At 36.4% G+C, this 13,608-nt stretch overlaps 1 non-coding gene across 1 annotated transcript; it reads right to left on the bottom strand.

Moving 5' to 3' along the window:
- Window positions 1-573: 573 nt before the first annotated feature.
- LOC116754837 lies at window positions 574-699 on the bottom strand. Its single transcript, XR_004350174.1, has one exon. It is a non-coding gene; the product is annotated as a small nucleolar RNA SNORA40 (small nucleolar RNA).
- Window positions 700-13,608: the final 12,909 nt, after the last annotated feature.

The raw sequence follows: 13,608 nt of genomic DNA, 5'->3' as shown, positions 1-13,608 counted from the left end.
TCTGATTCTTTCTACTGTCAATCACCTTAGTACCTCCAAACTAATAATCTTCAAGATAAAATAGCCCTTTCAAAAAAAAGTTGTCATGTGAGTTAGCCCTGTATAACAAATATAAAGGTAAGGTTCCATCTTCAGAGATGTTCATGTAGGATTCTGAAGGCAGCCTCCCCTCCCTTAGTAACCAGGCAACCCGTAATGTAATAAACTCAATTCTTTTAGTTAGGCTTCTTTGATCCCCAGCGGAATATGGACACACTTCAAAATTCTCCGCCTGTAATCTATGGGATCCAATTTCCTCAAGCGATTTACCTTAGGACATGTTTAGGGTCAGGAGATGGATCTGCCTGGTTCTGAATTTGACGTTCTTTTTAAAATCCAGACACTGTGTTCCAGATAAAAGCCTAAAAAAAGAAGCCATCTTTGTTTCATGTCAACACTAAAATTAGAGTACTAAATCAATACAGCTGATAATTTAAAAGCTTAAAATATGAATGAAATTATCAGCTCTATAGTCCTGGAAGCAATCTTTATGTTTATCAATACACCTCCATCACTTGATTCTCTTTTAGGTATCATGTTCCTTTTTACCTGTATCAAAACTCATACTGAACAATGAGTTCTTGTTGCAAATGAGGATTTATTTTTACACCTATCTAGAAGTCTTTGTCCAAAAATTAAACAAAAACAAACACAAGTGCTAGTATGTTCTTTTAATTTAAATTTTTTCCAGTTTTATTGAGATATAATTGACACACAGACTATATGAATTTAAGTTGTACAGCATAATGATCCGACTTACAAATATTGTGAAATGATTATCACAGTAAGTTTAGTTAACATTCATCATCTCATATAGATACAAAAAAGGTTTTTTTTCCTTGTAATGAGAACTCTTAGGATCCACTCTCAACAAATTTCATATATACTAATAGCAGTGTTAATTATAGCTGTCATGTTGTGTATTATCTATCCCTAGTACTTACTTATCTAATAACAGGAAGTTTGTACCTTTTGATCACCTTCATCCAGTTTCCCCTCCCCTCCCAGTTCTTCTACCTCTGATAATCACAAAGCTATCTCTTTTTCTATGAGTTTTTTTTTTTTAAGATCCCACGTATTGTGGGATGATACAATATTTGTCTTTGTCTGACATTTCACTTAACATAATGCCCTCAAGGTCCATCCATGTAGTCACAAATGGTAGGATTTCCTTGTTTTTTTAAAGGCTGAATAACGTTGCATTGTATATATATACCACAGCTTCTTTATCCATTCATTTATTGATGCACATTTAGGTTGTTTCCATGTCTTGACTATTGTAAATAATGATGCTATGAACATGGGGGTGCAGATATCTCTTCATCATAGTGTTTTCATTCCTTTTAGATATACACCCAGAAGTAGAATTGCTGGATCATATGGTAGTTCTATTTTTAATTTTTTGAGGAACATCCATATTGTTCTCCTTAGTGGTTTCACCAACTTACAGTCCTACCAAGTGAACAAGGGTTCCCTTTTCCCCGCATCCTTGCCAGCATTTGTTATCACTTGTCTTTTTTATGATAGCCATTCTAACAGGCATGCAGTGATATCTCATTGTGGTTTTGATTTGTATTTCCCTAATTATTAGTGATGTTGAACACCTTATCATGTACCTATTGGTCATTTGTATGTCATCTTCAGAAAAAATGTCTGTTCAGGTCCTTTGCCAATTTTTTTTTTTTTTTTTTTTTTTTTTTTTTTTTTTTTTTTATGCGTTACGCGGGCCTCTCACTGTTGTGGCCTCTCCCGTTGCGGAGGACAGGCTCCGGACGCGCAGGCTCAGCGGCCATGGCTCACGGGCCCAGCCGCTCCGCGGCATGTGGGATCTTCCCAGACCGGGGCACGAACCCGTGTCCCCTGCATCGGCAGGCGGACTCCCAACCACTGCGCCACCAGGGAAGCCCGCCAATTTTTTAATTGGACTATTTGTTCTTTCATTATTGAGTTGTATGAGCTCTATATTTTGGATATTAAGCCCTTATCAGATGTATGCTTTGAAAATATTTTTTCCTATTCCGTGGCTTGTCTTTTCATTTTGTTAATCATTTCTTTTGCTATGCAGAAGCTTTTTAGTTTGATGTATTCCCCTTGTTTATTTTTGACTTTGTTGCTTGTGCTTTAGGTGTCATATCCAAAAAATCATTGCCAAGACCCATGTCAAGTTTTTTCCTTTGAGACATATGCTTTTATTTTCACTGATTTTTATTGCTTATTTCTATTCATGTAAATCTTACCATGACATATGGTAATTAATGCATTTAAATAAAGTCTAATTTTATTTTGCTACTTTGCCATATTTAACTGCTGAGTCACTATGTGTTGCTTGGGTATGTTGTGCAAAGTACACTTTTCTTTGTGCATAATCAGTACTGTGCTGTTCATATTTTCTAATCTATTTATACTTAAAAACAAGTTAATTCTCATCTTTACTGATGTTGATTTAGGTTAGTAACATTTAGGCTTTTACTTCTTTTCAGAAAAGAGGATCAAAAATGTTTATTTTCTAGTCTATGAGGCTGGATAGCATCTTCTAAAACAATAACTTAAAAAAATGAATATCAACTTTATTTAGGTAAAATTTATACCCAATAAATTTGCTCATAACAAATGTAGAGTCTTGACAAATATAATACAACTATGTAAGTACTACTACAATCCAGATAAGAATATTTCTATTTCTCTGCAAAATTACATCCTTCCTTTTTACACTAAATCCCATACCTTTCCAACCCTGCCCCCTCCACACACATACGCCCATCACTATAGTTCTATAGTTCTTTGTTTTCTAGAATTTCATATTAATAGAATCATAGGGTATATAGTCTTATGTCTAGCTTTATTCTTTAACATTATCGCTTTTGAGGTTCATGCTATTGTTGCATTTATCAGTAGTTTTTTCTTTTCTTTATTGCTCAGAAATACTGTATCATGTGGATATACCATGATTTAGTTTATCCATTCCCTGATTGATGGGCAATTCCCTGATTGATTTGGGGTTTTAGGTATTGTGGTATGATGGAATATATATGGTCTTTGTCCACAGTTTCTGGCACAGAGATTAAAAAATCCTGGAATTTCTTATGTGATAAGAATGTCTTTGTTACGTTAATGAGGTGACTCATGTTGGGGGGGACCCAAGATAGCATTAGGGTGGGGACTGGTCACCAGAAAGGACTAGCACGTGATCAGTGGGTTGGATGTTTTAGCTCCTAACCTTCAAGGATGGAAGGGGAGCCAGAGATTGAGTTCAGTCATGTGGCCAATATTTAATCAGTCATGCCAACATAATGAAATTTTGATAAAACTCTGGCCATGAGGTTTGGTATAGCTTCCTATTTGGTGAACACATTCATGTGCTGGGATGGTGATGGTTCCTGACTCCACTGGCAGAAGGCATGGAAGCTCCCCATCCTGGACCCTCCCAGACCTTGCCATAAGTATCTCTTATGTTTAAATATTCCGAAATTGTATCCTTTATAATAAAACTGTACTCATAAGCAAAGTACTTTCCATGAATTCCATGAGCTGTTCTCACGAATTAGAATAATTAGAATAAGTGTGGGTAGCCCCCAAACTTGCAGCTAGTGTCTGAAGTGAGGGCAGTCTTGTGGAGCACTAAACCTTTAAAACCTCTGGAGTCTGATTCTAACTTTGGGTATCCACTTGGGGCAGAAATGAAATAAATATTATGAATAAAACTGCTATGAATATTCATATACACGTCTTTGTGTGGACATAAGTTTTTACTTCTAGGAGTGGGATTACTGGGCTTTATGGTAACTTTATAAGAAACTTCCAAACTGTTTTCCAAGTGGGTGTACTATTTTGCATTCTCTCTAGCGTTGTATGAGAATTCTAGTTACTCTACATCTTTGCCAACCTTTGATATTATTTGAATTTTAGCTATTCACACAGGTGTCTAGTGGTACCTCATTGTAGTTTTAAATTCACATTTCCTTGATTAAACCAAATAAAACTTTAAAATCCACTCTGTAAATGATAGTTCCACGTGCTATTTAATTTTTAATCCACTGTATTCTTACAGACGTAGATATATATTTGTGTCATAAATTTATGGAGAGTTGCTATAAAAAACATCTTTTCTTCACAATTTGCATTGAAGATATACTTTAAAGGGTATTTCCTTCTCTAAGTTATTTAAAAGCCTTTGGAATTTCCCTCAGCTATTTTGATTTTAAGTCCTCTTAATTTTTCTTATAGTCTGCTCATTTCCTTACCCTTTGGAATATATTACTTCATTCCTTAAAAAAATAGTTTTTTCTCCTTTCTCTGCCCCCTACTCTCCCCGCAATCCTTAAGACTTTAGGAGATGATGCGTATATTTTTTGTTCATTCCTTCTTTATTCCTACTTTCCAAGATGGGTTTTTGGTTCTGTCTTGTTGTGTTTGTTTGTTTTCACATTTCTCTTTAACATTTGTGAAGTGAAGGTAGTTACTTCTTGTTTTTGATTTTCTACAATTAAAAAAAAAGCATTTCTAAGCCAGTTTGGCCTAAATTAGTTGGTGAATCTGATTCACTACTCTTGGAATCCTAAAGAAAATGCAGGGTAATTTAAATTGACATAGATATCAGAAACATAAAGAAAGAGTAATAATACGCTGAGAATAGTTCTTTAAAATAGTGCTTAGTTTATCCCTTATTATGTTTATGGTATTTTTTTCACCTTTTTATGAACTGAAGTTAATATTAGATGGTATTTGAGAAATGATGGTAGATGGATGGTTCTGCAGTTTTGAAATTGTCCCCAAGTTATTCTGAGAGACAGCCCCTTCCATGAGAATCAGAGCAGTAGCCTTTAGTAACTGGTGCAAGCAAACTGCTGTAGGAATGTGGATTGGGTGTGTACATAATTTATATGTATTTATTGCTGGTGGGCAGAGAAACGGTAAAGAGTGACATCATCCTAGAGATTACAAATTTTAGACTGTGCATGGGGAAGGAGAATGGAGTTAATGATAAAAAGAAAATAAAAACTGATTTAGAGAAATAGTACTAGAAATATTTAGAAGAACCAGAAAGTACCTTAAAAGAAGGATAACATGATACTTCATAGAGAAAGTATGAGAAAGAACAGAATCTCTCTTGAATGTTTTTCTTTGTTATAATGGCAAAGGGAGATTCAAAACCAAGACATTTATTGGGAAACATTCAGGTAAATATTGAGATAGAATTTGAGAGGTTGTGAAGTGTAGAGTTTTGATGTCAAGATAGGGATAAACTTGTGGCTCAGACAGAAGGGAAGAATTATAATTTCACAGAGATTAAATAAACATTTGATGAAAGATTTCTTAGAGATGGAAGTAGAAGAAAGAGGCAACCAGAAGTAGAATTGGGTAGGTGTTATTTGTTAACTTATAAGGAATTCAAGTTAGTAACTCAATGAATTCAAGATTTTATTAAATAAGTTACTTTCATTTAAACTTACTTTTACTAAATAAATTAATACCCTATAACTACTTGACTGTATGGATTATGATGCAGTTCAAATTTTTGGGGAGGAGTAAAGTAGTAAGTAGTAAATCAGAAAGATCAAAATCCTTGAGGGAGAGCCTCTAGCAAACTGCTAAAATAAGCAGTAGGTAAAGTGCCAGGTGAAGCTTCTCTTTGATTCTAACTTTGGGTCTTCATTTTATCCCATCGATAGGCATCCAACAATGTAAGGGACATGAGGTACTAGAAAGAAGTCAGGGAAGGATTTTGAGAGAGTTCCAGTTGGATTTTGTCATTACCCTGTGGTATGAACTTGGGCAAGGTCATCAGTTTTCTCATCTGTAAAAAGGTTAAAAATAGTGATAAATTTATGATGTAGACTGGATATATGTACGTTATTGTGTGGCTGAGATTTATGTTAAAGTCCTTGGAAAAGAGTCTAGAACATTGTTTGACTTTTTTTGGATAATTTTCTTCAGATTTATTGTATATACTATGCAAATACACACACATGTATATACATCTAAAAAACCTGGATATCATATTATAGATGATTTGTGCATGCATTTAAAGTTTTACAAAAGGCATATATGTTTATTTATAAATAATCTACAAATCTACAAAATTTACAAATACATTTGTTGAAAAAAGAAAAAATAAAGAAGAAAATAAAAATTACTCATATTTTTTCCACCTAGAGATAGCAATTATTAGTATATATGTGTATGTGTCTCCCATCTGTCTTCTATATGTATAAATGCATGACAGTTTTGTTTTACAAACTGCATTCATATTATATATTCTATTTATTTATTTAAATTTATTTATTTATTTTTGGCTGCATTTGGGTCTTTGTTGCTGTGTGTGGGCTTTCTCTAGTTGCAGCGAGCAGGGCCTACTCTTCGTTGTGGTGCGTGGGCTTCACATTGCAGTGGCTTCTCTTGTTGCGGAGCATGGGCTCTAGACGCACAGGCTTCAGTAGTTGTGGCACGTAGGCTCAGTAGTTATGGCACACAGGCTTAGTTGGTCCATGGCATGTGGGATCTTCCCGGACCAGGGCTCGAACCTGTGTCCCCTGCGTTGGCAGGCGGATTCTTAACCACTGTGCCACCAGGGGAGTCCCTATATATTCTATTTAGAATGTATACTGTTTTATTCACTTAACAGTATAAAATGAGCATTTCGGATAGCTTCTGTTGATGTTTCACGATTGTGGAACCTCCTTGGGTCTGTAATGGGGCCAGGGAGTTGACACTTGTCTGAAGAGGTTGTGAGAAGACTACTTTGATGCTAACTTAAACTACAAAAAATGCTGGGAAAATTGGTCAATTTTGGGCTTCCTGATAGGTCACTTTTTTTTAAACTCGGGAAAGTTTTTCAAACCAAACTGTGAACAGATGGATCTGACCTGTATCCCAGTGTTTGGCCTTGCTGTAATTTGTTTTTGACATTTCTAAAATTATTGCTGCCTATAACAGCAACTATTCCAGAAATATGAATAGGAATACCCATTAGGGAAGTGAGTTTCTATGGTCAACGTTTCCTGAATGTCGTAGCTGGGAGGAAAAGATTGAAGCAACCTCATTGATTTTTGCTTGCCCAAGCAAAAGAAGTGTATTGTGAAATTCATGCATCCATTCAAATTGAGTGCCTGTCATGTGCAAGTTACTGTGAACCCCAGGGGATACAGAGCACAAGCCCTTTTCTTGAAAAACTCATCATCTACCATGTGTGATAAAATACTGACAGATAATTACAGTGGAAGGTGATACCTTACATTTCTGTTGTTCACCAGGAAATAACATCAAAAGGAAACCAGGATTTGTAAGTGGTTTTGACAATACTTTTAAAATATTTTTCTGGGCTTGAATAAAAAGAGAATATTGAGAACTTAAAACATTAGCTTCATTAAAAAATTGACCAGATTCTATTATTTTATTATATACCCATTTTCTCTTTTATTTTAATTAATCCAGATATCTAAGTAGAAATTTCATTATAAAACAGAATCATTCCATATGATGAGATTTTAGAGAGGTGGAAAGTGGCCGATGAACACTAATTAATGGTTAAGTTATTGTAATGACATGAAGACAAATTGTTTTGATACTTTAAAATAATTATAAAGCTGACATTGCTGTACTGAAAAGCTGAGCCTAAGTATTGCTCGGTCTTTTTGTTCTAATTAGATTTTATTTATTTCCAATATCTTTCAAAGGGATTGAGGAAAGATCACAAAAATGGTCTATTATGCAGCTACATCATTTGAACTTTTTAAAAACAAAATAATTCTTGATATGGCAGAAATCCATATGATGCCAGGCTTTCTTTAGTAAACTCAAACAAATGGCAGCAATAACATCTTTAAATCAATTTCTCAAATGCCTCTTATCTGTGGCTCCTACAAATACATGTTATATCACTGAGTGTATAATAACGGGGGAAAGTAGTTCCAGGATGCAGAACAGGCTCATCAAAATTCAATTTAGAGAAATACAAAACAGAAAGAAAAAGAAAGCCCTCAAACTTCAATCAATGAGGGATCAAACAACAACTTTTAGGAGAGACTATTTACTGATTTTATTAGGTCACATGTATCCTATAAACAAATATGACCAATACTCTGCATGCACTCTTTCTAGTCCTTGGTTTAGAATAGTAAATTGGCTTAGTGTCCGTTGTTGCCAAATACAGCGTTAACTGAAAGTCCTTCACTGAGACCCTTATTTAAATGTACTGGGAATTTACATGCTTAAATAAAGCCTTGGATTGGAGAACAGTGAGATGTGTGAACATCAAAATATTTAACAACCATATGGCATGGAGATCAACCAGTCAGAAAAGATGCTGCCTGTAACCAACAAATACGGTACTACTGGTGACTAACAGCTGGATGTCAGCTCTCACTGGTGTTTGTGAGATTTTGCCTGAGGGAATATTTACTCTGGAGAATTAGAAGAGATTAGATTAATGGGAGACAAATCAAACCTCCCTTTTGCACACAGAGGAGCAGTATGTCAGAGGCCCTAGTGACTATGTCTTTGCATACATACAAAGGAGCAGCTTAGAAGTAATTTTATTTATTTAGCAAACACTTATTAAATGTCTGCTGTGTTAACCTGGGAGTTCATCTATTAAACTTTTCCCATTATGTACTCAACTTTGTTTAAAATAAATGATAGAGCTGGAATGAAATTTGAAAGGGTCATAAATAAATAAAGCCTTTTTTTTTCCAAATGAGGAAACTGAGGCCCAGACTGATTAAGTAACAAATGTTTTTTAGGTATTTCCCATGTACCAAACATTTTTCTAGGTGCTGAGGATATATAAAGCGTGAGCACTCTCCTTTCATGGAGTGCACATTCAAGAGTACAGAGAGAGAAAATAAATAACTAAGGCAACAAGATGCTTTCAGTAGTGATGAGAGCCAAGAAGATGAGGAAACAGTGGGATGTGACAGAGTGACTGTGATTGAGAATTGGCCACTTTAAAGTTGGTGTTTAAGAAACTCTATTTGACAAGGTGACATTCAACTGTGACCTGAATGTAAAGGAGAAGCCAGGCTTACAAAGATATGAGGCAGACTTTTTAAGCAGAGGAACAAGTGTAAAGACAGGTTTGGCATGCAGGAAACACAGAATGAAGGCCTGTGTCACTTAGTTTGCAAACAGACCCCTGTACATGGAGGGCAAGGAGAGACCAAAGAAAGAGGCAGAATGTTCCCGACTGGTAGGTGGCAGGCTTAATAAGCAGGGAACTTACATTTGGGTAGCAGCAAGACCAGTTGATTTCCACACCCGCCAGAATCTTAAAGGTTTATATAGAGGCCTTAATTGGGTTTAGCTATGTATATTGTCCAGATGGTTACAACAACACATTACTCTCTTCAAGCTGCGTCCTTGGAACAGCTCCCACTGTGGGAATGGTGGGCAGAACATACATTCCAAGGACGGGGGCGGGGTGGCAAGGAGCCTCTGATTTCCCAGGTCCAGCTTGAGGGTCAGCCGTCAACCAGCAGCCGTCACATCCTCTTGATGAAATCCTCCAACAGTCTCTGGAGTGAAGGGAGTAAACTAGATGAAGCTGAAGAGATGGGAGGGGCTAGATCACAGAAGGCTTTCAAGTCTTGGTGAGGAGTTTGTTTTTTATTCTAAGTACTGTGGAAATATATTTATATTTACACTTATAATTATTGCCTACTATACATAGCATGTATGTATACATGACATGAGACTGATAATATCTGATGTATATTTTTGAAAGATCATTCTGACAGAAGGAGGATCACTGTAGGAGGCTATTTTAGTTATGTGAAAGGTAATGACATTGTGAGCTATAGTAGTAGATGTGAGTCTGAGAGAAGAGTATGGTTATAGGACTTATTTTGAATATCAAGGATGAAGCAAAGGAATCAAGTTTGCTTCTTCGTTTTTTGATCAGTGTTCTAGGTTGATGGCAATGCTGGTAAACTGAGAAGGATACACAGGGGAAAGACTAGATGGATTGCAGGAGAAATCAAGAATTCTGTTCTGGACACATGAACTATGAGGTGCCTGTAGGCTATCTTCATAGAGATGTCTGGTGGGCTATTGGACTGTTGTCAACTTGTAGATGAGTCCTATTTATAAGGGCATGCTACATGCCTTCCTGCTTCTGTTTATGGCTCATATGTTACTGCAGAATAAAAAGTGAAAAGCTGGGTCAAACATTGGCCAAATCTTTATCTTAATTTCTTGCCTGGTGCCATTGTCTGATATGCCTGTTTGATTTGTTTTAATCATACTTTGGTCACGTTTTTCTCGTGTATTTCAAACTGTAGATTTCTTGAATTTAGTGCCTCTGGTCTATTAAGTCCTGGTGATGGTCAAGCTGGCTGATGTTTGGAACCAGGGTAAGATGTTATTATTTTTCTTCTTGCACATGCTCTTCCCACTGTAATTATCTCCTTAATGGTACTTCAGAGGAGGCAGCAGCTTCGTGTTTCAATCTTTCTCTGTGACATCCAAACCCGAAACCTCAGGGAGAGCTTTATATATCTCTGCCCTTTACTTGTTGAATCTATTGCCAAATCTTGCTGCTTCACTTTATATTTGCAGCATTTTTTGTCTCCCTCCACTGCTGCTCTTGCCTTTACCTGAATGATTCTTGTCATTGAAACACTTTGCCCATAAGCAGTCCACCTGTTCAATTTCTGCCTGCTGCCTCTGTTCAAATTGATCCTTTTTGCAGTTCTGGCATTTCCATTCTTACTCTTAAATCTTACATGGGCTTCCCATCCCCACAAGAGTTAAGTTCACAATCCTTGCCCATGTCAGGTGGTCAAGCTCTGAGTGAGTTTGTTTTTCTCATCCCATCCAACATATCTGGCTTCTTTCACTTTTTCTAGGCTTTCAGAATTCTCTTCTTCATAACTGTTTCAAATTCTCCTTTAAGCAGACCCAGTCTTTTTAAGGGCCATTCAAAATACAAGAAAAACAAGACTATTTTTTGTCATTTCTTGCTGAAGTATATTTCAATTACTCATGATACAAGTTCAGCATATTAGATGTTTATCTAATGAAGTTAATATGCAACACACATAGAGTTATTTTACTTCCTAGTTCCTCTAAAATGTACCTATCCCAAGCCAAAAAGGCACTGACAGAAAATGATCTAATTATGCCCTTCCGGCAGGTATAAGGAGAGCCTTGCAAAAGTGTGGCGCTCTGGAACGAGCCAATAAGGTGAATGAAAAAATGTTATTGATTACAAAGTGCCTATTTTTACTCTGATCTTTGATTTTGTTAGACATATTATTATATGTATTAATATATAGGTGTCAGGATGCTCAAAGTAAAAAGGGGAATTGAGTTAGTAAGCACCAGTTGCCATGTGAGCAGAGACCTGTTTGTGTCATAGATCTTGGCAAAGATCAAACCGGAGATCAAAGGCTTTGATAAAATATGACTGAGCTTAGCAGCTCATCACCTCTTCCTACAAGCGGTGGGGAGTAGTATGTGTCTGTCTGCTGCCTGAGGTGTGCCTCTAACAGGGAGTCTACATAAGAGCCACTGGCTGGGACTGAGGTCAACCTGGATGGTAATGATGATGATCAGGGCTGATAGAGGAGATGAGGTGCCAGGTTCCAGCAGGAGTTAACATAACAGATACCAAGGTATTAAAGCAGCCAAGCTTACTGTGATCTCAGACAGATGTGACAGCAGCTGGAGAAAGCGGCAGGAGCAAAACAAGCAGCAGTGGCTTCAAAAAAAGCTGAAAGATTTCAGCTTTAGGTCAGTGGTATTTGGGAAACTCAGAGAGGAGAGCTTTGGGTGTCTATTTTTCTATCACTGCCATTATTTTCAAAGCTCTTAAACTTAGCCAACTCTGTCTACTCCTTTATGCTGATACACGCCACCTAAACCCACATCTAAAAGGTGTGTACTTACCTGGGTCTGGTATAGGTAATAATATTTGGCATTCTCCATAAATATTTGTCAAAGGGAGGAAAGAAGGAAAAATGGGAGGGAAAATTTGTTGGAGGGTAAAACGTATATGTAAATTTCCAACTAAGTGGTACTCATAAGAGCAAGACTGGTATTGTAAGTAGGTAGCAGGCAAAATGGCAACATTTGAGGAAGTAGATCTGTTTCCTTAATTTTCCCCCAATACCTGTCTGTGAAATTTATATTGTTACATATTCATTCCCAAGTGTCATGAATCTTTTCAGGCTTGAAGAGCTTCTTATCAAAATGTAAATAACTCTTGTGAAGGAATGCATCTTAACTATTATACGTTTGACTTATACTTTAGTTGACAACGAGTTAAACACATGGCCATTTTGGAAAAGGCACAGACCAGATATCTAGGTGGGTTTCTATACTCCAGATTTCAGGAGAAAAATCTATTTTAATTCACTCTAACAAGTTAGGAGCCCTCCTTCCTTCTATTTTACAATTCTGGATAGTTCTAGCACTGACAAAAAGAATCCGGTCTCACCTTAAAAAGTGACATTAAACCTGATTTCACATGGTACCTTTGATTCATTCCATGGAAATATTTTGATGCTAATATAAAGTACAACACATTCAAGCAAAGGAACATATATATGCAATGGTATACACACAAATGGGTGTGTGTGTGTGTGTGTGTGTGTGTGTGTGTGTGTGTGTATTTGTAGCTGGGAAAGAGTTAAGTTCAGAGGGGTTTCTTTGAGCTTGTTATTGCTGACTAATAATTCACAGAGCTCAGATAAAGAGTTTCAGACACTATTATATTATTTACTCAGGAAACAAACCTGGAGAATCAGCACCTCCAATGACACGCTAAACTCTACAGCTAGTCTCATCACTATTTTCTAAAGACAGTTGAGAGCCTGGTAAGGTGCAGAAATTAATGTGCAGTGAGTATAAATTCAAGTTTCAAATAATTACTCTCCTATGGAGCAATTCTTCACCATCAACAAATATCCCGGTACTCTCTCTGTTATTTTGATGAAGGCCAATTGGCCGAGGTTGAATTGCTTGGAAAACTTCCTTCAGGAATGAAATGAGGAAACTGTGAGAATTGAATCATTTTTACTCATTGTTTTGGTACATGTTTGTGACACAGTGCTTTGGGAAATATTTAAACTTACGCCTAATTTGAGTTTTGGTTGCTGTGACCCTGTCAGTTGTTTCTCATTGTTTTGCCATTATCATAATTTTGGCTGGTCCAATTTGGATTCTGTTTTGGAAATGACTGAGACTGAATTTACCCAACTTCTGTCTGAATTTTCCCAATGTTTGTAATTGGCTAGGTGATTTAGGCCATATTCAAAAAATAAACTTTTGAGGATACTTTATCAATACTTTTATAATTCAAGGGAGGTAATATCCCAATCAATCAGTTATTCAACATGGGCTCTGGTGGGAGTCAGATCTAAGGATGAATCCCAGCTCTATCACTTATGAGCTGTGGATACTGGGCAAGTCATTTAATCCTGCTATACATCAGTTTCATCAGCTATAAAATGGATAGTACTTCAAGAATCTGTGGTGAGCATGAAATGAAATAATGCATATAATATTCTTAGCCATTATTTAACACTTTACAATATACTAGGTGATGAGCTAGAACAGCTCTGTCCAATAGGA

This window comes from Phocoena sinus, chromosome 5 (assembly GCF_008692025.1).
Source record: "Phocoena sinus isolate mPhoSin1 chromosome 5, mPhoSin1.pri, whole genome shotgun sequence".
NCBI classification, from domain to species: domain Eukaryota; kingdom Metazoa; phylum Chordata; class Mammalia; order Artiodactyla; family Phocoenidae; genus Phocoena; species Phocoena sinus.
The sequence above is the reverse complement of the archived record's forward strand: the minus strand, read 5'-3'. Positions and strand labels throughout refer to the sequence as shown.